Here is a 26,030-nt window from a genome sequence, read left to right on the forward strand (position 1 = left end):
AAAACTCAATGCTGATTCATGTGCCCAAATAAGTGTCAGATTACGAAAAGTCAACTACTACACATGCAAGTCTTCTAGAACAAATGGGGCTATTATTGCCACGATAAGAATTAGTAACAACACAGAACTTTTGAAAGCGAATTCTGCTTGCTTGTGCAAAAGGAACACACAAGATACAAGAAAATCCATTTTGAGATCTTTTGATAACTGCTCTCAAGTCTAAAAGGCTCAAATATGTCACATGGTCTCAAGCTCAGTACAGCTGGTCTGAGCATATGTCAGTTAACTAGGAATAATAATCAGCTAAACATTATTTCATAATTCTTTGTGATGATTTATATAAATGCCCAAACAGCAAATTACACAGTTTATGAGGCCTGGAAATTAATGTATTGAAATTCACTCCCTATCACCTTCCTCCAAACCATAAGAAAAATCTATATAGATATTTCTTTCTACATCCAACCAGCAGGATGACCAATACAAAGAGATTTCCACAAACACAATGTTATCTCAAAAACTTTAGAAAAAGAGCTTCCCATTTCCCATACCTATTTAGCTACATTGTGATTTCTAGTTTCCTGTGTCATAAACATGAAATACATAGGTAAGATATTGTCTTGTTCTGCCAGGTACATTCAACAGAGTCGGTTGGCAAAACACATGCTTTCCTTTTCTAACATATGGCCCAATTGCCATTTAGGCTACTATGCAGCAATCTTTTTATCAATTAGCACAAATAGTCACGAGAGCCTGGGCTCAAGTACTTATCTGATTACATATCTGCCCAGAGCAGTCTGCATAATAAAGCACAATATACCCGATGTAAGACAGGAATCTCTTGCTTATTACAAATCCCATACTTGGCTATCTAAGAAACATTAGAAGACACATGACAATTGTCTTAAGTCCAAGTAAGCTGCTTTATTTCATTTTTTCTGCAGCGCCCTGTTTCATTTTTCTTTGCAGAACAACCATCACTAGCAACTTGTGTGATAAAAGAGGTTCCAGTTAAAAACTAAAGGACAGTAAGATTCACAAATACAGCTTGTGGGTTGTGTTGCTTGTATTGCAAATACTGCACATTTGTAACTCCATAAGTCATTTTGTTTTCCCAAGTTTCCTGGAATTTCTTACTTGTAAGCAGCTTCCAACACCTTCAGTAAGGTGATCTGTGCTGCCTCACCTTGATTTCAGAGCCACACCTGTGCTGTCTTGTCTTACCAGAGAAGAAAAGCTTTATGTATTTTGGATCAATGACAGTCAAGGTTTTTTCTGACTTTAATGATTCATTTTTAGTTAACGACTTCCCACAGATTGTATGGAACTACGAAGCCAAGTCTGAAAGTCCCAGACAGAACTTCAGCAAAACAGTCATATCTCTACCACAAAGGCCATATCTCCATCTCTTGTTTATCATTATGAACCCAAACACTCAAAAATTGTACAATAAGCTGTTATTTACTTCCCCTCAACCAAGCAACCTACAGATAGCCTCTGACGCATTTAATTAGTCAATATCCATAAGCACTTTGATAAAAAGCAACATAATGTGCCAAGTACTACTACTGAGTAACCAGCAGCTCAGAAACATTTTGTCGAAGTGCAGCAATAAGCTTGTCCTTTTAAACCTGCTCATAATAATTATAGCTGTTAACAACAGATATTGTTCAGCTGAATGAACATTGTGAGACTTCAGCAAACAGCTCTCATCAATCTGACATTCTTACAAACATCCCTTGCTAAATGTCAAGTGAGATTTCCAGAGGGAAAGAAAAGTGTCTTTCTTCCTAGAAAAGGACAAAGTTTACACAGATAAGAGCAGAAAGTGAGACAGAAGTGGAAACAAATAACTGTTTTCAAAAGAGCTCTAAAATTACTGACAACTATACAAACTATTATTAAAGGTCTGGTTCTAAGCAGGAGAAAGAATCAGTTACATTGCAGAAAACTGCTTCTTTTGGACATTGGTATTACTCTTCCTAGCTAAAGAAGAAACCAAGAAAACAGTGATTTTTTTTTTTTTTACTTCACACTTGTGTTCTATTCCTTTGAAGAGTTATTTGGAAGTAGCTTGCCTTGTGTTAAACTGTTCATTCATTCTTTAATATCCTAATCCAAAAGATCTATACGTTAACTTGTTGCACAGAATAAACCACGGTATATTTCATTATAATTTCATGGCATTTGCACAAATTCAATACACAGGTGGATTTTTCTGAAGGAAAATTTATAACTTGTTCACTGGAATACCCAATGCTGCCCTGGACTTCCACCAACAGAGTACCCCAATATGTTGACCCATATGAAAACAAAATGAATGAGTAAGCATAAGCTAAGCAGCAAGATGCTCTTTAAGTGCTACCCCAACACAAACACATCACAATCACCAATATTTTCAGCATAATTTCCTGTTTTGTTTTTTTTTTTATTCAAAAGGATGCTGAAATTTTTTAAATGGTCATAAAGTGCTTTAAAGGGATAAATCTGTAGCATGCCTTACTGTGAGCACCTCACTTCCCCATGTGTATATTAGAATAATTTCCATCATGTGAATGTAGCTTATTATCAGTAATATATGTATAATACTCTATGTGTGTTTGATTTGTGCCATAGCCTTTCACATATACACAAAGTCCTAGCATCAGCTGCCATTTAACAAGATGCCACAAGGAGTAACATTTTCCGAAAAGCAAAGACTGGTGGTTCTCAAAAAAATTTTGATAGTTGAAAGAAACACAGAAAAAGAATAGTTCTACTTCCACAATGCTTTTCAAAATACACCTGAAAGACTTCAAGAACTGTTCTCTCTCCATGCTCGCAAAACTCCACAAACATTTCCATTTAAGGAATGCAGGTTTTTTTTTTTATGGGGAGAAAAAAGTACACCACTTTGTTTCCAGGTTGAACCTAAAATTATTCATGCTTACACACTTAGAATAAGTAGAATTGCAAGACTGTTTCCCCACTGATGGATTCATAAGTATTAATGACTTATGAAATCACTTCGTCCATCTGCAAATCAAGCCACTGAATTTCCTACTGCAAATTCTACATGGCAAGAAAGAATAAGGTATTGTACTTCAAGAGCCAGGTGGATTAAGAGAAAATTTGAAATAACAGTTACTTGAATTCAGCCAGACTTTGTTATACTGGTAGTGAGGTTCATTATAGATATGTGATGACTTACCAAGTCATTAGAGTCTGGACATGACTAGTTTTCTGACAGCCATAGGTTTAATTTTTATAGTCAAAATTTCTATTTGGGCCAGTTTTAAACTGCCATAATTAAAGGTAAATTCAGTATTTTGCAGCTTTGGACTCTGCACAAGTTTTAGTCCTTGGCCATAGCACTTTGCTGAAAAGATTTGATCTAGGGTAGAACTTAGAATTTCAGATCTTCCAAGTTTAAGACCTTGTGACTTAAAAACTACCTTAAAAGCTGACTCAGGCAAAAATAATGTGATTATGCACACCTAAATCTACATGAATCATGAAAGAAAGACTTCTGAACACTATACATGTGTCCGAATGGGATTTTACTCTGATTCCTAAAGATGACTCTAACCCTACCCGCTCCTCTAGAGCATAAGCAACCACAGATTTTCCCTCCTTCAACAGAAAATAGTAATTTTTCATTTAGGAGCTAAACAAGTACTTTATAAACCAAAGTACTGTAATTTACTTTCTGACACTCAACACTAACCAAATCCAACCTGGATAAAGAACCCTGTGCCAAAGAAATAAAAAATTAAAAGCATAATGGGGAGGGGTATGGAGCATTTGTGTTCTTCCATCTAGGAAAGAAATGGGTTAAAATTTTCATTGCTCCCAGGTGCAAACTGCCATTATTCATTATAGTTACAAGATTGTTTTAGTCTCCTTCTTCAAACCTGGAACCTTATTCAGCAACCTCTGCATCCCTGACAGAGCTGAATGACTAGGGGTCGCATTAGCCAATCCAGCTCCATGCAAAAAACCTCAAGAGGATCGGGGGAGTGATCAAAAGTAATACACCACAAACAAAAGTTGCTAATTTCTTTCTCAGAACATTAAAGCCTTCTTTTTTAAACTGATCAGTGTCTGAAGTAAGCTTAGGTTGTTGTTCTCTTGCTCAATTCCTTCCATACTCAATGAACAGATTCAGCAAAGGCACTGTCGTCAACATCTCTTCTTAACACAGTACATAAAGCCTGAGCCTTAGCTAGCTTTCCAGATCAAAGAGGGTAACAAATAAATTATATACCTGCATCAGAGAAGGTACCGTAATGACATAAAGGAGGGGGGAGATTGGGAGAGGTAATAAGGTCATTTCACCCATTTTTTTATTGGATTTACATGCTTGCAATAAGCATATTAAGCCACAACAAAACCCGAAGCTAAGGAATTAATGAGCTGTTAGCACCGCCTCCGCTTGCTCGCTTAGCGGCACGATGCACGAAGCACGCGGTCTGCCCGGCTGCTTCCCCACTCCGCTCTTCCCCTCCTCGTGCTTCCGCTTGCTCGCTTAGCGGCACGATGCTTTACCGCGGTCTGCCCGGCTGCTTCCCCACTCCGCTCTTCCCCTCCCCGGTGCAATTCGGCAGCAAAAGCAGCTGGAGCGGAGCTCCACGAGCCCTGCTGGTGACTGCTTCCAAGGCTTCTGCTGCACCACCATACACTGAATTTAGAAGAGGCTCTTCTTTAAGAGCTATGCTTTAAGCGCCTCCAGATCACTAAGAAAACAAACCGATTTTAAACCACTTTCAATCGTGATAAAACTCAGTAAGGAATCCGGGGGGGAAAAAAAAAGAAAAAAAGGAAAAAATTTAAAAAAAATCAGCAAAGAGAAGAGATTAAAATATTTAAAGTAGAGATACAGCTCACTTAAATGGCTTTAAATGCTGGGCTCCAGTCTTTCTAAAGACTTACAGAGGAAGTTCAATGGAAGTACTAAGGGAGAGGAGGCAAATATTTGCAGTCAGTGAAACACACAACTAAAGTTTGAAGAAAAGGCAGGGCACACACCACTGAAACTTAATCCTTCCATAGTCTAAAACAAAACCAAAAAAATAATCTAAATATTTTCAGATAGCTGTTCACCTCACAAGTACAAGTTTTAGTGTTGTGAACAGAAAATCAGCTTCTGTTGTAGCATAAGTGATTATGACAGAAGCACATGAAACTTCTGAAATAATAGATGAGTGTATATGTTCACATGCACACTATTTCTAACTGTATATATGAGAACAGGAATGGATTTCTTAATGCAGAAGCACTTGAAACTTCTGAAATAATATATGTTCACATGCACACTATTTCTAGCTGTATATATGAGAACAGGAATGGATTTCTTAATAAATACTGTGTTACTCTGTGAATAAAGTCTGAAAATGCTTGTGTAATGCAGTGTTAAGAGAACAATGAAGGCAGCAGAGACAAGAGGAGTTTTTGAAGCATTTATGAAGATCTGAAATCAAAAGGCAAAGTCAGTTCAAGTTGTTTCATAAAAAAAACTAGCCCAAAGTATTTTGATACAGGCACAACCTCATTCTGACAGTGACAGAACATCATACAACTAAAGTGTTACTAACAGTATTATTTAAATAATAGTTGTATTTATACATAGGGTGGTAGGGACTATCTTGAAGGACTCAGTGCTTTTTCTTATTCAGGTTGGGAATTTTAAATTATTTTTAAGCTTTCTCAGGGAAGATACACATACGTAGTAATGAACGTAAACATAGTGTTTAAATTTTGTCTCATCATATCCAAGAAAATTTAAACTCCACATAGTTTCATCATCTCTTGTGAATTTGCAATGCTTAATGCATTAATTTCCAAAATCAGAACTCAAAGTCACCATCTTTTTGAACCACTTTAAACAAATCTGTGCTACAACAGATGTAAATGGGTAAAATGTTACAGTGTTATTCTGTGCTTCAGCTGTAAATAAGAGCCTAAATTTAAACACATTTGCCCTGTAAAGGAATATGTACTAAGGTGGGAGATAGTGAAAACTTGCTTTTTAATAACAATTTTCCCACCATCTTTTTGAACCATTTTAAACAAATCTGTACTACAACAGATGTGAATGGGTAAAATATTAGTGTTATTCTGCATTTCAGCTGTAAATAAGCCTAAATTTAAACACATTTGCCCTGTAAAGGAATATGTACTAAGGTGGGAGATAGTGAAAACTTGCTTTTTAATAACAATTTTCTATTTTTGGATCTTCAAATAATATTCAATAGAAAATAACACTCCAAACATTAGATGCTATGGGCTAATTCAACAGGAATATGCTGTATTAATGTTTTATTATAGTCCATAAATTTAAGAGTAATCACCAGAGTCATATTACTTTTTGATGGAAGCCTACAATCTTCATATTCATTAAACACCATACAGATCATCTTCAGGGGGCAGAGATTCCTCTAAATTTGTGACTATGATGTTTAAGGCAACATAACCTTAACTTTGTTAAAATTCTTGCTACAGGTGTTATTGTACCAAACACTGAAATCAGAGCCTTTGCTGGGAGCAGCTGGCTGGACTACTATCAGAACCCTAAGCCCTGGATCTGCTACATGGTCCAGCTATTCTGAGTTCTGCTAGCCAGTGTCCTCAGAGCAGTACCTGTCTTCAAGTTTCCCTATGCAGCTACAAAGCAATTAAAGCAGCTCGTCACTTGTATGGGTTTTGTAATATTCATCTCTATTACTCAAACTGATCTTACAGTCCTACTTTGTTGTTTCTACTCGGGGAAAACAGAATCAACCCTGCAATTCCAGAGCAGGATTTGTAATATGATGTATTAGCATAAGCTGCTGTACAAACTGTGGCTGGATTTCACACCCAGTGTGAACAGAGGACTATGCAAAACAATGGAAAGCAAGACACAGCCTCCAATACAGCAAGTCAGAACTTCACGATTGATTTAGTGACTTTTAGTGACTCAACTATTGCTTAATCCTTCTCAAATTATTCTTGAGCCAGTGTGAAGGGAATGAGTCAGAAGTTGCTTGCATATTTCATCTCCATCCTTACCAGCAAAGGGCATGCAAAGCAAGCAAAGTACAAGACTGAAATGACGATGACAATATTTACAAACAAAGCCAAAACAACATTGCTAATGACACAAAAGCTGCCCACTATCCCGACATGGTGATCCACTTTTATTGCCCTCATCCAAAGTGAATAGCAGTTGCATCAGTCCTAGAGATGTCTTGTTACAGGTAGTTCTGATTCAGGTGTCCCCAACATTATCCATTTCTCCATGTGGCCTGCACTACTGCAATGAAGTTTTAAAACTACTTAGCCAATGAAGGTAATGCAAAAGGCAGCAGCAAGGCAACAACGATGTACTGATCATCACTTCTGCCTGGGGATGAGCAGCTTAAGAGAAAAATTTTAGGCACTAAAGGTCACAGGTAGCAAAAGACCAAATATCGGAACCACAGTCTTGACCCTTACAACAATGCATTGCTTGGACATCCTGTTTTGCTACAGTTCTGCCAGTTTAAATAATTTGATCTCTAAAGCAAAGTATTGCTTTACCTTACAAAACTATTTCATTTTATCAGCTATTCAACAATAAATTCAAAAAAATTACTGCTTGCTGAGTGACTGCAAGTAGAAATTGAAAGCCCAAGCAAGTAAAAGCGTTTCCTTATTTGATGAAACTTGGGGCATCATACGTATAATGAAATGCCATTAAAGATATTTGTTACTGTAATGCAGAGAAAGCAAGTTAATCAGAAATACCATCAGAAGGACACAAGGTGGTGGCAGGGAAGCTTCTCATTTTTGTCCTGAGGGGTAGTAACCATGCACTGGGGAGCAATTTGCCAGCATAATGCAATCGCTCAATAACAGTTTTAGTAGTCTATACAGTACATAAATCTGTACACTCTTTACCCTACAGGAAAACTGGTCACAGAGAAAGGAAAAACAAGTAAGACAGATCACAAAGTGGCTACATACGCCTGTAGTAGATCAAATAAGACTCTTTTCCCTAGACTTTTTTTATATCTACGTGAACTCTGTTAATTTTAACAGACACAAAAAAAAAGCCTGCTCCCTCTAAAAGGGCCAGAGAACTAGTCCAGATTTAAAGGCAGTGCATATTTCCAGTACTATTGGGGATTATCCTGTCTAATGGATAGGGCAATGAGACAATTGAGGTGTATTTTTTTCTTTTGTCTACCAAAACAACAGAATCTAACAGACTTCCAATCTGGGACAAAAGCAAGAACAAAACACATTAGTTTCATCTCATATCATCCACACCAACTCCTTCTCAATGATAACATCAAATCATAAAATTGAGATTCTAGAGAACCGAAAATAACCCCAACAGCTCAAGTAGCAGCCTTTAAGATGGGATGTTAAAAGAAAACCAAACAACCACAGTATTACACTAGCAGTGTTGCTCAAAACATTTTTAGTGTAGGAGCATATTCATGACTTGTTTCAGAAAAGAAAACAATTAAAACACTTCTTTTCCTTTGTAAAATTAAAAATTCAAACATTATTATACTAACAAAAGGCAATTTCCAGTCCCATTACTAACAATGGTAAAAAGCCATGTAACCTTAAATTCTTAATGTTTCCTAGTGTCTGTGTATTTATTCTACTAAAATCAAGTGGAACATCAGGGCCTTGTGTAGAAGACATGCTCTTCTTGCTCCAGTGACCTTTTCTCCACTGCTTCTTGTAGTGCTTACTACTAGGCATAAATAATTAAACAGGTCTCAGCCTGAAGTGACTTCAGAAACGCACCTACACATGAAAAGTACTATTTAGACAATAATTTGTAGAACAACTGAGGTCAAATGTCTATTCTCATAAACTGATATCCTTATTGGAAGTACCTAGTCATTTTGTTGCCTGAGGGCCTGGATAAGGTCATGCAAGGAGCCTTCTAGTACACCAATTACAGTTAAACAACATGGGGAGAAGGATAACCACCAGCAACGTTCAGAAGTAAAAGATTTTAACTGTTAAAAGCTCAAGCGTGGATTCTACTTAAAAGAAAGCACTCTCATGGTATAATAGGCATTAAACTAGGACAAAATAATCTTAGGAAATAATGACTCATGTTACATTAAGAAATGAATTGCATTTTTCTAAATAATCATAGATTTAGAAAGCACACCTTTCTAAAAGTCATGACTTTTCTTCTCCCTCAATAATAACAAAATTCATTTCTACCAGCAAAGTTAACATTTATGATGTTATGAATATCAGAGCAGTAATTTTATCCATCTCTACCTCTGTTATATCCTCAAAGCCACGACTTTATAGGCTGCCCTTCTACATTCTCCTACAGTTTCCCTTCCCATATCCAAAATCATAAAGAAAATTATGGTTTTGGGGAAGCTGGTTTCCAGCTGATACCAACATTAACATTTCAAGTTGGCTCATTCCCAGACAGAGACAAAGAAGTAGGTTTATGTCACAGAGAAATAAGAGATGAGGAAGTTACTCTTCTCCACTGCCAGACCTCAGAATCATCCATTACATTCCAGATGGAAAAATCATGGAAATGTTCATGATTCAAAGCAAAGCTTTGATTTCAAATGGGGAAATATACAATATAAAAATAAGGTTTTTCGGCAGACTCCTTGTTTTCTCCTCTCTTTCTACATTCTGTAAATATGTCTAGTAGAACATATAAATCACATAATATCATATAAAAAATACAATGTTCAATGAGACAGGTGTGGAACTTCCCTTTCCATCTAAATTAAAAGATAGATTGTGCATCTCCGCCTACTTCAGAAAAAGAATATAATAAGAAGAATTAAAGCAGATTAAGAGACTCTTTTAGGCAGCTTAAGACCCTTAGGCACAAACTCCCAAGCCAAGTATTTATAATACAAGAAGTCTCCTAGTTACCTCTCTCAACTGTCACTGTTGTCAGTATTGAATAAAGCTGCTTAAACTATAAAGCTGATTGTCAAGGGAATCCCGGTCTGAAGGGATCTTTTGTGGTCTGAAAGGGTTGTGACTTCTGTAAAAGGAGGGCATCGGGTTACCACAGCAAGCCTTGAATATCAATGACAAAGGAGAAAAAGGAAAGTTTACAAGCCATGCTACACTCTCTCTCCCTTACCACTCATCTAAATCACATGGTAGTTGCAAGAGAGGAAAGAGCCAAGGAGAACCAGGGCAATCCTTGCTCTCCAGTAAAGAGCACGGACACTGTCCTGCAAGTCACGGGAAAACAAGAAATCCCTCTGGGCAATGCTACCATACACAGCCCAGTCCATTGCGAGCACCCCCTGCAAATTTCAGAGGCAAAAAAAACCCCAGGTGGAACAGGTGTTATATGAAACACGAAGAGCAGAAAGAAAAGTGTTTACTTCCTGATGACACAAGTTGCATATGTCCAGCCATACATTAACTCAACCACATTCCTCTGCATGTTCTAGAGCTGAAAACAAATCTATTGATAATTTTTTAGTTTCTGAAGAGGGTCAAAGTTTTCAACACTTCTGGCATGTATTTTTCATGGAAGACCTGTCTAATTACATAAAAACCACCACTATTAAACATTCTGAGGTCTAGCTCATAACCTCCAGAAATCACAACATTTTCTTTTCCAGTAATGAAAATACCTACCCATTCAGTTCTATTACATGATAGCAAATTTTCAATGTATTGGTCACTTGACTTGAACCTATTTCCAAATACTTGGGCTCTTGCATACCTACTTAACAAATTACCTCCTCTGCTTGCCTAAGTTTGCTTCAGGTTTTTAATTCAACTGACCTTAACTGTTTTTAGTTAATGAGAGGAATGGTTGTATATCTGAACAGGTAAAGAACACAACTTTAATATTTTCAACCCAATTACAATACAATAACTGAAGGGTCTTTGGTGGGGTAGTACTTCCACGAAGTTCTGTTCTGGCTTGAGTTTTATTTTTACTTAAATATATATTGCATTATTTAAAGAACTGTAGCTCAAATTTCCTAGATAAATCCAAGCCTTAAGATTTCAAAGACTTTTTCAAGAGAACTCCAAGTCCCTTATGGAGTTTTCATAATGCCTCTCCTGTTATTAGCCTTATTGAAAATAAAAATGGAGACTCGAGACCTAACTTATTTCCATAGCATACACTTGAAAAATTTAAAACAACACTCTACAACCATTTCTTCCCAGCCAAACTGCCAAAATACACTTCGCATGCAAAATGAAAATTTTCTTCCACATGCAGTCTGAACAATGCAACCCCTATTTCTATTATTGCAAAAATAGGAAACTACTTTTGCTTTTGAGGTAACCTGAGTTCATCTTATTCCACCCTTTTCTCTCCAGTTTTTTCCTACTGAAATTTCTGTCTTCTGAAGACAGCTACGCTTGCAGGTTTTAAGTAGGGAGATCATTTAGTTTCAAAGCTCATAATTTTCTTCCTGAAATAATCAAGGGTATAGTGAAGATTTATAGGTTTACATGAAATGCACCCCTATCATGAGGGACTCCAGAGAAAATGAAAAATAGGTTGAAATTAATGCAGCCCCAACATGACAGCCTCTGTAGAAAGGACCTAACCCTCAGAACATTCACCTTTGCTTTGTCCCTTCAACTAGTAACTACTAATGATGCTTTCAAGAATGTTTAACTGATGAACAGTAAGTGGAGAGGGGGAAATCACACAGATGAAGAGGTGATATCCCTAGATTTACATAATCATACCTAAATGATGTCTTCCATGTATTTAATAAGATAGTAATGCACCACAGCCAGTATAGAAACATTGCTGTTCTTTCTCATTTGCCAATTTATTGCTGGGACACCAGAAAAGACAGTAAAGTTTACACCCTGGTAGACAAATATCAAAAAGCAGCAGTCAAAAAACATGCCCACTCCTTGCTGGTCCCATGTTGCATTTTCTCCTACAACTAAACAAGAGTAAGGAGAGGGCCTCTACTGCTCCCACAGGAAGTTAAATGAAATTAAGCAAACATTTTCAAAAGAGAGTTATTGCCCTCCCACCGCATTTGTCATCTTTTCTTCATACCAATTTAGCTGTTTCAGAGAAGTTAAAAAGAGACTGATGTAAGTCTGTTCTTACTTTTGTAAGCAGGACAGACAACAGGACTGGAATTTATTCTGTAGTTACTAGTACGTGCTGAGCTTCATGGGTCCTTCACATAAATTTAACCTAACAAAACAACATCTAAAATTACCAAATAGATTAGAATGGGCCTTATGGAAAAAATCTGCTGGCCACAGCTCACAAGCTCAATGATATGTAAAAAATGAGCAAAGAGAAGCCCTTCATGTCGCAGTTATGAACTTCATTTAGACATGTTTTAGTTTTACACCTTTTTGTTCACCTCTGCAAGGCACAGAATACAAAGAATACTTACCACTGATGGCCAGTTGAGTGAATAAATTTTTGCAAACTACAATACAATTGTCTGTGCAAAAAGTTTATTCAATTCACATTGGGAAGAGACCTAGATTTCTTGCTACTTTTCTGCCTCTTCAGTATCTGTTCCGAGAAAGTCTCCAGTTTCTGAAGAAATCTCTGCCCACCATCCTCCCCCAGGATCAATAGGATTCTACCTTATGTAACCACTCTAAGTTTGGCAGCAAGAGCTCTTACACAGCAGCATCTTGCAGACTGTGAGACACCAAAATGCTAAGTTTCCTCCTTGGCAATACAAAATGGCTGTAGAAAACTCAGCATACCACTGGGTCATTTGATCTTCACCATCACTATCTGAGCAATCCAAGAAGTAACAACCTCTGGAAGCAGATTCCCACCTGTATATATACACCATGCTCTCAACGTTACTCTTTTGGGCCACTCCTGAAAGCTACAATATCTAAATAAAATTATTCTCTCATTTTGAAAATTTGTTATACAACTCAAGAGTACATGAACTTCCACACTAATTTGAAAAAATATGAGGAACTCTTACTGTTAAAGAATGCCTTCTTAGCTACCTAAATCTGTGAGAAGACAAATAATAAATAACACAGCAATGGTGGTCTTCCCTAAACAACGCAATTAACTGTCCTTTTAACAAGCTAAAAATGAAACAAATCTCCCAAATAAACTTCATTTTCACACTTCCAACAATGAAAACTGAAATTGGTTTTAGAAATTACAACTAATTTGGTTTAGATTCAAGACTCTTAAGCAGCGTATTACCTACCATGTTTGCTTGCTAGCCTAGGAAAAGGAATTTTGGAGTCTCCTTCACTCCTAAACCTTATCCCTTGCCACAGAATGAAAATAAAGAACAGTAAAAGTAGGAAGGGGTGTGGGGGAGTTGGGGTGGTGTGGAATATAATTTACTTCATTCACTTAACTTGTCAATTCAAAGGATGTATTTGTAACTTAATTTTTCTTCAAGTGGAAAAAAACTTAATTTTAATTAATTCTTCTAAAGAGTTAAGAACCCAAAGTCCACCTGCTGGAATTTCCAGTGATCAGAATATTTGTAAAAGTAGTACACATTCATAAGCAATGTGTTCCTGAAAAACTACTCTTTTTCTGCCTCCTAATTTCAAAACCAGGCCAGCATCATCACATTAGTGTAAGATAATATTGCACACCAACACAGTGAGTCAGCAATCAAAATGACGTGTTCAGCCTTCCCACACAACTTGTTCTTTTGGTTTAAGTCCTGGAATTGCTGGTACATCTCTCTCCCATCCTCCCATCACTCCCATGCCATTGCACTGCTTCAAGATTTCCTTACCAGTTGTCAGCCCAGCTTGTTCCAGAAGAAAGAAAGAATTCATGTGTCAAGTACCCTGGGTCTTAGAAACACAGAAACACGTGCTGGAGAAGGTTAGTGCCTGGTTGGCTGACTTCAGCAACAAGAAAAGAAAGCTGCTCAATTACTGGAAGTGAAAAAAAAAAATCTGTTACCTTCCATTTCCTCTTAAAATAACATTTAAACAATTCAGCTCATGAGAACCTCACTGTACAAATACTCCTACTGAGACACTTTACCTATGACACACTTACTGCAAGATCTGTGCAGACCTTCCTGTCGTATTCCAGCAAGATGGACAAAGCTTTGTGGATTGAGCTCACACAGGCAGCCAAAGAGTACCGAGGAGAAAGCATTTTACACATTAGATGAGACTGAAGGCATGTGGGGCATTACACTATGAAATGCAATTTAAATTCAAGGATCACTAAAAGGAAACAATACTCCTTTTATAGATTTGACTACTGATTTAGGTTTTTTATAAACAAAAAAAAAAAGAACCCCATGTGGTTCAACTGGTGCTAAAGCCTCTTCCCACATAAAACATGACAAAACTGAGTGCTATTAATTTCCATTCTTACCATGAGAATAACAAGAGTATCAGAAAACAAAATTGATCTTGCAATAACATGCTATGTTGCATACAATGTCATAATAACCAAAATAACCCCAAAAACAGCAAGGGTGACAGTATAATTAAGAACCCAGAAGAAAAAATCCAGAAAAGTTCTAATGAAAATCTACTAAGCCAACACAACTGGGGGAACATGGGAAGAGAAGCACAAGGTTTGCTTTTCAGTGAGCCTGTTAAAATGCCAAATAACCAGCATTTGCTTTAGTCTGCAATATAAGGAGATAATGAAAAAGCATGACTACATAAAAACAGATGATTAAAAACACCTGGACACCATAAAGAGTGATGACATACTTCTTTTCCAGTACACAGGCTACTGCTCTTCTACTCTGCTTAAGGCAACACTACTAAATTTTATTCTATATATCAGAATATACAGAAACAGAAGCGAAGAAAAATGTGTCATCCTTTTTGCCAGAAGATTAAAGTTTCATCTCCAGGCAGAACATTTGTCCCCTGCTTTCATCCAGAAACATCTCTGCTTTGGTAGTCTCATTCAGTACTTCAATTCTAAACCCAGGGTAAGGCTCTAAAAATCATAAGTTTGGCCCTCAGTACACAGATACTGTTCCCCATAGCTCAAACACAGCTTATTGCCTAGTGAAGTAAGATTCTGATGCAACACGCAGTTGGGGCTTGAGCAAAGTACAATGTGGGAAAACTGTGGAAGACTGCATCCTGCCCAGAAAGATCTGGTTGTCATAATCATATACAGTAAATGCACATGCAACACAGAAGCATCACTTCCAGAAAATGAGGGGAAACACACCTATAACCAGTTCTCCTTTCTTCCTTAATCCATCTTTAAAGCTATTATGCAAAACCAGTGGGAAACAGAGGGACTGACTGACAGGATGCAATAACATAAAGTGATTTGATTACTCTGAAGCAGAGCCTTTTCATTAAGTTTTTAGCTTTACAACACAGGATCTATTACAAGGGTCATTATACTTCTTTGTACCAAACAGATCATCCTATCTGATGTGTCTTTGTATTTACAAATCTGATGCAATTCCCCTTTTCTTTGCATACACACATATAGAAGCCCCTGAACATCTGGTTACTCAGTAGAACTCTGTGTTGATCCCTGTCTTTTTACAGTACGTATCCAGCTATGCAGTATTTTAAAGAGATATTTTTCAATATTAGTCATTCAAATTCATATAATTGAAAAGTCATGAGTACCTAGCAATTGCACTTGGAGAATGAAGCATCTTTGAAATGTATTTACAGATGGTTTGCTTACCTCCTTGGGAATGCTAAGTACTATCAGTGCAGCAATAAAAAAAAAGCTCAACAAGAGCTCTGATTCTATTGCAGTGCAATGGTATTTTACTTCTATTATTTAATGGAATGATGGGAAATGCTAAAACAGTCATACTGTTACAGTAGAAACTGCATTGGTGGAAGGGGTGCAGGGGGAGGCAAAGTGCCAGGCTTAAATACTGAGTAGCACCAGAGCAATACAACTGATAGATCTCCAGAAATTCTAGAGTGCAATGAACCATGCCAGATGAAGCATTTACTTTGGTCACCTGAGTGCTTAGTAGCACCCCCATCCCAAAAATTAATGGCCCACAAAAACCCATTTGTGATTGGCACTTTATACCATAAGAGTTATTACTGTTTGGTCTTGCATATTGCATAAATTTTGTAGCCAAAAAAAAAAAAAAGGAAGCAGCATTCAAAAGGTTAATGAGAAGCAAACAGATGAAATTCATGTAAGTGGATGCACAAATTCACAAATTTCTATTCTGCTACCTTCTCCTTTGGCTAACAGCAGCAGAAACAGCTTTGTACTTACATATTCATCATTCCAGAGCTGACTGAAATGCAGAGAAAAAAACTAGACAAGATTTATGAAAATATGGAGGCTTCTACTGAAGATACTGTACAAGCTTTATTTCTTTCCCATTTGAGATACTTCCCAAATATTTTAGCTTGTTTAATAAAAAGATGTCTCTTCCTAGAAATTCTAATACCTTTGAAATAAAAGGAGCTTTATAGTGCTATTTAACTAACATTTTCGAGGAGCCGTATAGATTATTATTTTGCAAGCATTTTTACTGTGCAAATGGCAGGGGAAGGAAGGAAAAAAAAAGCAGAAAAGGAAGTAAAAAGGAGATGCAAATTACAAGCACAGACTTTACAAACACCACACTCTGTATGCACCCAGTACTAACATTATAGCCTTTTTCCCTTACTTTAAACAAGAAAGCAGGAAACAAACAAGGAAACAGAAGGGGTAGACAATCCCCTGCACTTACCTTTAGTACAGTCCCTCTATAAACTTCTCAGAGAGAAATTTAAATTCCTCCAAGTGGATGTGATTCTTCTAGCTTTTTTATTTCTCGAGTCACACGCAAGCAAAACAATTAGTTTTCAGAGGTTCCATTTACTGCTCTTCCATCCCCAGCAAAACGTGTCCAGAAGATTATGCCAAAAGTAAACCCAGAACTCAGAGGCAATTGGAAAGGGAGCGTAGGGGGTTGCTGAAGGACCAGATTGTGAAATTCAGTAGCTTGAGCACAGAAATATCCTACTGTACAATATACCTGGCTTCTTGCTCACCAAAAAACTGTAGTGCAAACTGTCAGTAGTAGCCTCCAATAGCTGCTGTGTGTGCTGCAGATGGTATGTCTCACTGTTACCTTCCCAGATGGGTAGAGGATTCAGAGAGCAGCAAAACCAGGGGGTCGCCTCCAAACCAGGTGGATTGCCAGCCACTCATTCACTCAGTCCAATTAATCAAGACAAGAGCCGCTCAGTCACCGGAGGTATCTCCTTCCAGGGTGCACAGGATTATGGCAAGGTTATTAATCTTGCTTTGCTGCATCCCCCCCACCCCCTACATTCAGCAGCCTGCACCGAGATGATTGCCAGCTCTGTCTCTGTCCCTGTTCTACTGCATTTTGCTCAGCCCTCTGTTGCTGCAAGTGAAACACAGAGGAGGGAGGAATACTAATAAGGTGGTTAGCTACAGTTTCTTTAAGGCATTCTACATACTGCGTGCGGGTGTGTGTACGTGCATGTGTGTGTGCATTTTCCATGGGGCGATCTGGATTTCTTGGCAGCTGAAATGGGACTTGTTTCTACATCAAAGTCTGAATTAATCTGGATTATCACCTAATGAATATCGGAGCCAGCAATTGTATTTTACTTAGGATAAGAGGAGGGCACTAAATGGTCTAGAAGATTAGGATGGCAGCAGTGGTTATAGGGGGAGGGAGTGGGGGGTTGGTAGTGTAGAAACCAGCCAGAAGAGCATAATCAGTTAGAAAATTTGTTCCAAAAGGATCATTTTAGCAATGTTTTAAAAGTCATTCTTATATCCTGAACCAGTTGGGATTTTAAAATCAGCACTTGATTATCCATCTTTAGATTAGGCAGCGATATGCAGAGTCAAGTAAATATTTTTAGAAAAGAAAAGACTTCTGGCAGGAAAAGAAAAAAATAGAATGCCAGTAGAGGCAGACATCCAGCACTGCATTTATGAAGGTGCTTGAGGAGAATTCCCTCCTTTAGTGAGAATTGCTTTGCCAAAACCTTTCACTTATGAAATGAGTTTCAAGTTCTCAGTCCAAGAACCAAAACAGATTTTCCACGTATTGCCTAAATAACTGACCTGCATTGGTTCACAAACCTGAGTATTCTGCTGTGGTAAGTACAAGTCCTAGCTGTAATTCACTCATGAAATATGAAAACCGTTATATTGCCTTTGCTTTCCCACTGGTAATTCAGACCCTCTGCATCAGGTTGAGGATGCAAACGCTGCTGTCTCACTTGTCATCCATAATTTCAGCTTTTTGCAGCAGATGACACTTCAGACTCCTTCAGGAGACTGAAGATTGAGACCCCTTCAGAAACATGAAAGCAAAAATAAACCATTTCTCAGAAGCAGCTCTGGGATTACTACAGTAAATTATAACTATGAGGGACTCTTAAGGAACCAGTTCATGGGTCTGTGCAGCCAAATACACTTGATAGATCTCCCTAAAGAATGAGCTACATGAAATGAGTTTGGTGTGTCATATCACAGAAAGAGCTACCACCACAAGCTTTAGCAACCACACTGTAATTGAACGCGGTGGAAGTGCTCTGGGGAGATTTAGGTACACCAGCCAGAGGGTAGGTGGCAAAGCAGCCTGAGCGCACTGACCGTGGCAGTTGTTACCGCTACTGTAGCACAAAGGACTGCAATGTAACAGGGCTCTATCCATAAGCACTGTGGCCACAATATTTACCACCAACATGGAGTAAAACTCTTCTACTGTTAAGCAAACCCTGCAGTTTTAACAGCCAGTGAACTTGCAAAGCCACACAGCACGAGAAGGAGGCTGTGATACCTGGAAAGAGAAATGTAGGACGCAGTTTCAGCAGATGGAAGACCTGCACTGTTTCACAAATGACACATAGCCACTTGGGTTTTTGTTCACTTTTTCAGCTTAAATTGCTGTATAATTTATATCTAAAATGATTTCTTTATATAAAAGTCCACTGTACCAACAGGAAAATTAGTAAACTTTTTTCTTTGCTACAATTATTTTGCTTCTTCACCCTATCCTTTCTTCACCCTCAATCCTATTCCCAAACTCATTTCCTCATGCTGAGAGGCCCTGATGCATTTACCTGCCCTTCATATTGACTTTGCTCTATTCAGTCAAACACTCGTCACACTAACCTTTTCCACCTCATGCAGTGACCAAAATGCCACAGGAGTATAGCATTACACCAACACTTCCTACTTTGAAAGCATATAATCCCAGAACACATACTAATGAAGCTAATGACATGTTCTGTTTTTTAAGACTGTGGTATGAATAATTTTGGTACTCTCAAATTAATAACTTCATCAGCAATATAGCATTTATAGTTCTAACTAGTCAGCAAAGGTTTCATAAGGAAGACCTCATGTCTAGACCAAAGTCCATTGTGGACAGCTTTTTCCATGACCTTTTTTCTAGGTGCAATCAGAATTGCTTGAGTATATTAAAAAAGCTCCAGAGCTAATTAAATCTATTCATAAATCTAATATTTACAATCCATGGGACTGGAACAACAGCAAAAGTAATTAAACTGACTTGCATTCTAATTTCCATGACACAGAATACATGTTAAAGAAGAGGGTAGAAAAAAGATTAAATTTTGTGCAAGCTGGTATTTTCCATATGGTCTTCATCATAATCCCAAAGGTGCAGGCAAAGACTTTTGTCTTATCTTACCTCCCCTTATGTCATTTTAAAGTCATACTACCTGCTAATTTCTTTCACATTAATCAAAAGAAAAACATTCTTTGCACTTCAAGAGGTTTTTCTTGCTTTTTGATATTGCTTTTTTTGCCCCCCCAAAAACAGGCTGCACTTGGGTCATCTCATCACTCTCCAGATTACTGCAGTCCTACAAGCATCTTTATGTTCCCCCATTATGGTTAAAACAAAGGCAGTTTACAATGCAATATAAACCAGGTAGATAGACCATTCCCTTTCCCCATCCTACCTCCCAAGGGAAAAAAAAAAAACAAAAAAACTTGACTTCAGCTCCCCCTCACTCTGGCCCTCACCTCATTCAGCTGAATTTGATGACCTGTCAGTTAATATCAATATCACTCTGAAAACTTCTGAAATTCAGCACAAGTGAAGAACACAAGCTTATTGCTCAGCAAAGCCCTTAACAGAGAAAGTACTGACCCAGCACACATACTCCCACACAAAAAAAAACCTCTAAAAGCCCCCCACATATTTTTGCAATATTTCACTTTTTCATTTTATTGGCATCATTTGATTTAGTGAACCTCAAATTCCATATGCTATTTGCAACCAGTTCCCTTGTTTCCTCTTAAGTTTTAGTTCCTTTATGAAGTAATAATAATAATCATGAGTCCGATTTGACTGAGAAAGCGTTAGCAAGATCATAGCAGGGGTGAAAGGTGACCTGAGAGGCCCCCGGAGACAGGCTGAGGCTGACACCCAGCACAACCAGGCACCTCTGGCTGATGAAGTTTGAAGAGTTACAGCTGCCAGAGTGCACACTACTGACAATCACCAGAGGAAAACGTACACCAGTTTCTCATCCACCATTTGGCTTGGCACAATCCTAACAAAGTCAGGATCAATGGATGCTGTAAATGTATACATTGGCCTCAAAACCACAAGGACTGTGAAGCAGCACATGCAGCTTCTCCTGCCTCTGCTAGAGGGCAGTGGCAGCTGTTCCTAAGGAAGCCCAGCATCCACTGGCACTGCTGGACTTCAGAAAACTTCAGAGCTAAACTGCGCAATACTGAGGTTTTTGGAAAAGTCACCAAGGATCTTTCTCCTGGGAGTTGTGAAGCCTATTATTAACCACAAATATTTTCAGGAGAAAACAGTGAAAGAAAGTGGAAAAGCAAAGAAGAGAATGTATTATCTGGAGAAGTGAAAAATTAAATCCCAGCCAACTTGTGAAATATTTGCAAAGCTTATATTCAAGACCAGTCGTAAACAGATTTCTACTTTTACAAGAATCTTGCAGGCAATTGTCTGTCAGGGTCTATGCATTACTGTTGCAATAGACATATGAGTAATAGTAATAGTATCATCCTAAACCTTTCCTCCAGGGAAAAAGTACAACAGCAAAACCACTACAAACAGATTCTTCATGTTCTTTATATCTTAAAACTCACAGTCATAATCTAGGTAGCAACTCAAGTCAGTTCCTCAGAGAAACTTGAGAAACACACTAAGTACTATATTTCATTATTTACTGCCCTAAAATAAACTGGCTTTTCATATAGTGGCAGTTTGCTTTTTTCTAACCAACTACTTTGAAAATATGACTAGTTTACATTGTGGGTATTTTTATTTCCAATCAAACTCCAACCTTCTGCCTAAAAACTTTAATTCAGTGCCTCAAGCCTGTAATTTCAGATTAGTTCTGAAATGCTGAAATACAAATCATAATCACCTTGTTTTTGTGCTATTCGGATGCTATTATTTAAAGACAGATTTTCCAACCGTAATATCTTATACAAAAAAAAACCCCAATTCAATGAAAAATCAGAAGTAAAAAAGTACATGTTTTTTTATCTTTCTTCCCTAATATCTTATACAAAAAAAACCCCCCAACTCAACGAAAAATCAGAAGTAAAAAAGTACATGTTTTTTTATCTTTCTTCCTTCAAAGAAAAGAATTTTAAAGCCTTGTTGGAAAGCATGAAAGGCAAAGTCTGTTTCAGAAGTTCAGCTCATGAGAAATATATATATCTCAAAAACCTATGCCTACAGACTCCAAATCCTGAAATTCTACGCAGCTCTTTATATTCTGATATATACCTGTTCCCCCACAACACTTCTACTCCCTTTCCAAAGGAAACTACATTTTTTCCTCTCTGGTCAAAGAAGCAGATAAAGTACTTTTTTTTTCCTTCCTTCTTTCTGTCCTTCAGCAGCTACTGCTGCAAGGAGAATACTCTAATACACAGACCCTCAGCCTGAGCTAATATGAGCATTCTTTTTACATTTACATACATTTCTCTGCGGCCATTGTATCTCTTCCTCCCTCTAGAGAGATGGGTTGCAAGAAGTGTGCAGTATGCCTTTTAGTGAAAAAAGATTTAAAGTAACATTTATTCTCACATCATTGAACACTTGCTAAAAACATCTGGATTGCTGATATATACAGGTAATACTTAATACTGACCACTGTTTACAAAACAAGATGAAAGTTACTGAAGTTAAACACCCTGGATTTATTTATCCTATACTAAAGAAATACTGAAACTAAAAAGATCAGGGTATTGCACTAGAATATTTAAATTCTCTAGAAGATTTTTATTTTCTAAGCAGCAAGAATATTTTAATTTGATTTTTTGATTTGGTCATAACTCTTCTGATGACCTTTAACTTAGCATATATTCAGGTTAAAAAAAATAAATAAAAGAGAAAAATTGGAAGCTGTGATTGGACACCTATCTTGAACCAGTATTTCAATTCTCAAATGCTTTAATTGTCCAGGAGCTTTGACTAACCTCTCTGTACTACCTGCGACCATCAGCAGTTTTTTATTTACACTGACTCAAGTTTTCTGACTTCAATTAGGAATGCCTGAGGTATGGTTTCATCAATATTCCTGCTCTCCAAAGACTGTCATTTTCCCTCTAGCCACAACTCCAGGTTTCCTTTCAAGTCTCATTTGTCCATACAGGAATTGAGCAAACCAGTTTGAGCAGTAGTGGGACTAACATTGCTAAAGAGGGCAAATATCAGGATGAGCAGAAAATTGGTTCTCTTTGGTCACAAAGGTGTTCTTTCTGTGTGTATCCAAACATTGTAGCAGATTACCAAGATAATTGGGAGGTTCAAAATGTCTTCTAGCAGGTTTCTGACTGTGCAGTATTTTGCAAAGTTGCTTTTTAATATTTACAAAGTTGCAACCTGACACTAAAGTCATTAAACTTCGTTGGCATGCAGAAACAAATTATAGTGAATCAAAACAAAAAAAATTTCAAGATACAAAGAAAGGATAAAGAGCTCAGCCTTTGTGAGCTGTAATTATATTCAGAAGTAAGACATTTCACTTCACAGTGGAGACAAAGGCTTGTGAGCAATCAAGAGATGAACAACTACTGCAACATTTGCAAAATAGAAGCTACTTTCACTTCAAAACAGAGATGCTTAAACAATTAAGATAAACATTAATAAAACACAACAGTAATTTTAAGAGCTTAAAGATTAGTCCTGTGCTCCATGACAAATGAAGCTGGCATATTAAGGTAGAAAGCCTGAAGAACAAAATAGTTACATGTTTAGGTTGATCAAGGAAGGAGATCTACAATGTCCATTCTCTCAACTAAGTAAACCTCTGAATTGCTGCACTTTAATGTACATTCACCAGCTTGCAGTCTAATTTTAAAGTTTGAACAGTGGGGTCTCCATTACTTTTCAAGCAAGACAGTTCCAGAGCTTAAAAGACCTCAGAGTTCATGTTGTAAAGAACCACTGCATGAGCACTGAGTTCTATTCCCTCAGAAACATATACTGATAGAGGCTGTTAGACTTCAATAACTCATTTTCCCATTAATCCATTTTCGTCACACATTATAGCCATGTCCCTCACGTGCAGTGAAACATTTTTTGCACAAGATTTTCCTTTCCTCTTTATACTAACACCTACATATCACCATGGGCAACAGACAGCAAAACATAGCTTAAAATTTAGCATAAGTAAAGCTTACACATAAGAGAACATTTTGGACTTAAGTCCAGCTTGCTTTTTTCTTTGTTATTTGTCTCAGAAAAAAAAGAGCATTTAACCTCCCTTAAAGACAGGAGTCCTTTCACTTGTGGTCCTGTACCTATACACAAGTTTGTTCTCTCAGACTCCCTTTATAGTCAAGGTCTGCAAGAGTTGATATACCTCAGGGCACTGTAATTTCTTTTCTTTCAGGTACCTCTATTTGGGAGTAGAAGACCAAATTCTCCCAGGCCCAGAAGTGCTTGAGTAAGTCGTTCAGACAGATGCATTTCATGCAGGTGTTTGTGTTTAGTATTAGCAGAGCATTAACAACGATTACTCTGCAATCACATTACAGAATGTACCCTGCCATATTGTTATGCAAATAGATAAGCTCCATATAAAATCTAAAGGGTTCAATGACCTGTTGGTGGCAACCAGGAGAAAAAAAAAAAAAAACAACTTTGAAGTTTAACCCTAGAGAAAAGCGCTTTAAAAAGTTCATCACCTGTTCTTATTAATGTTACCTCCATATTCTTTGTCAGTCTAAAGCAGGAGCATGATTTGTCCTGCTCAACAGCTTTTATTCTGTATCTACTTGATCTGGATGATGCAGAGATTAAGGTTTCCCTGTACTGCAGTCCATACAAATATTCAAACCCCATTTCTACCTTGATCCCCTGTGATAGGAAAGATGAGTGCTAATGTCTTTCAAAACAATTTGATGGATGAAGGTGCGAAATGGGTCCTAATGTCACTCCTAACTTTGGGCAGCAGGTTTGTTGCAGAGCCCAGGCAGCTTGGTTCCTGAAACAGACAAGGCTCTGTAGAGCCCCGAGTTTCTGAATTTTGGAATAAAATGGTAGGTTCAAGGGCAGATATGGGGTAGGGGGTTTGGGAAGGCAGTACCTTCCTGGTACCTCAGCCAGTAGGGAATGGAAGAGGGCAACATGCATGACAGCTTAGGATAAAAGGAGGCTGCACCCTCCAAAACCCAGAGAGAAAATCCCACAGGCATGTTCCTCAGTGAACTCTCTCCCTTTATTCAAATGAACTTGCAGGACTCCTCTGTCTCCTCTTTAGACATAAACCTCCGGCATTTGTGGATTTTCCTGACACCTGCTTGCCTTGGAGACAGCTGCAATTACTGAAAGCATAATTAAGAGAGCCTGAAAGGGTCCATGAAATATATTTTGGACAAGTAGTGAAAACGGATGGAAATGGGTATTGTTATGAGTAAAAAGTTATCAATTTTTTTTAAGGTTGCAAAATTAAACAAGTTGAACCAGTTGCTGTTGAATTGAAGGTTACCCGCATGTTGCGGCCACCTATTGTTAAGAGTTCTTCTTCAATTACCTGTTAATGGTTGGTGTTTAGCCATTGTCCCCCCTGATGCTTGCCAGGTAGTGACACCAGACCCGGCAGGTAGCAGGGGAAGGAGAGCGACATCAGAGCTAGTATGCAGATGAGAATGCATTTCATCAGATTTTGCGATTTTCCAGGGAAAAAAAACCCCTAAAAATAACGAGCCAACATGGAATTAAGAGACCTAAGTGATGTCTAAAGATGAGGAACTTAATCCAGTATCTGCTAAGATCCTTTTTACTTCTCACCCTAACCTCAAAGATGTTAACTAGAGAGAGGGCCTGGAATGTTAGACTGAAAAAGCAGAATCTTCTACTCTCCCGTGAGGACGGAAGCCCCAACTCTGCCTGCAGACCAGCGAACACAGCTGTATCACCCTCCTCCTCTGTGCCAGTCCTGGGAGCACCAGCGGTGTGGGCACGACCCATCGGTTTCTCCACACCCGAGCTGATTCTTTTTTAATAAAGGCATTTAAAAAGGAGAAAGATCTCCTGCCCTGTTTCTTACAGGTATGAGCTACCTGACTGTGTCAGGTATGAGCTCCTATGAGTCCCTCCTACCCACCATTTTGGCGAGCCTGTTATCTCTGCCATGGGTGAGAGAGAAAACAAAAGGAGATCAGGGGGTGGGAAGAAAGAAGCTGCTACAGAAAAACTTCTCCCCATGTTCTGTGAAATTAGAGTAATGATATCTTTGAATGAAATAATACCAGAAGACATTGACTAGAGTGGAACTGTAGGACAGAAAAACAAAACGGGAAAATGTTGAGGCACAGGGAGGGGATAGCGAAGGGAGAGATGGGACAAGCCTGAAAATTTGTGACTGAAGGTGAAACCTCTATAAAACTAAAACAAATATTGCTTTCACATTAATAGAAGATAAAAGGATTAAGCAAGAGACAAAGCACAATTAAAGACTTCACAAACTACAAAACAAGAGAGGAAGTAAACATCTTAGAGAAACTTGTAAAAATAGCCTTGTTTAGAATACCTCAAAACAATCCAACCAAAACTCACTTCCTTCAATAGCACATTACTCTATTTATAACATTCATCAAAAACAACTCACATGCATTTGAAAATTCAGTAGGGTCCAGT

At 37.9% G+C, this 26,030-nt stretch overlaps 1 protein-coding gene across 10 annotated transcripts in view; it reads right to left on the reverse strand.

Annotated features, from left to right (window-relative positions):
- Positions 1-17,667, reverse strand: part of LRRC4C (leucine rich repeat containing 4C) — a 485,302-nt gene extending 467,635 nt beyond the window's left edge. For all 10 annotated transcript variants that reach the window (XM_039731024.1, XM_039731023.1, XM_039731022.1 and 7 more), the window contains exon 1: positions 16,626-17,667. The gene's annotated coding sequence lies outside the window, so the exon portion shown is untranslated. The remainder of the gene's footprint in view (positions 1-16,625) is intronic.
- Positions 17,668-26,030: the final 8,363 nt, after the last annotated feature.

The sequence above is a fragment of the Passer montanus genome, unplaced genomic scaffold (assembly GCF_014805655.1).
Source record: "Passer montanus isolate IOZ18808 unplaced genomic scaffold, ASM1480565v1 scaffold75, whole genome shotgun sequence".
Classification (NCBI taxonomy): Eukaryota; Metazoa; Chordata; class Aves; order Passeriformes; family Passeridae; genus Passer; species Passer montanus.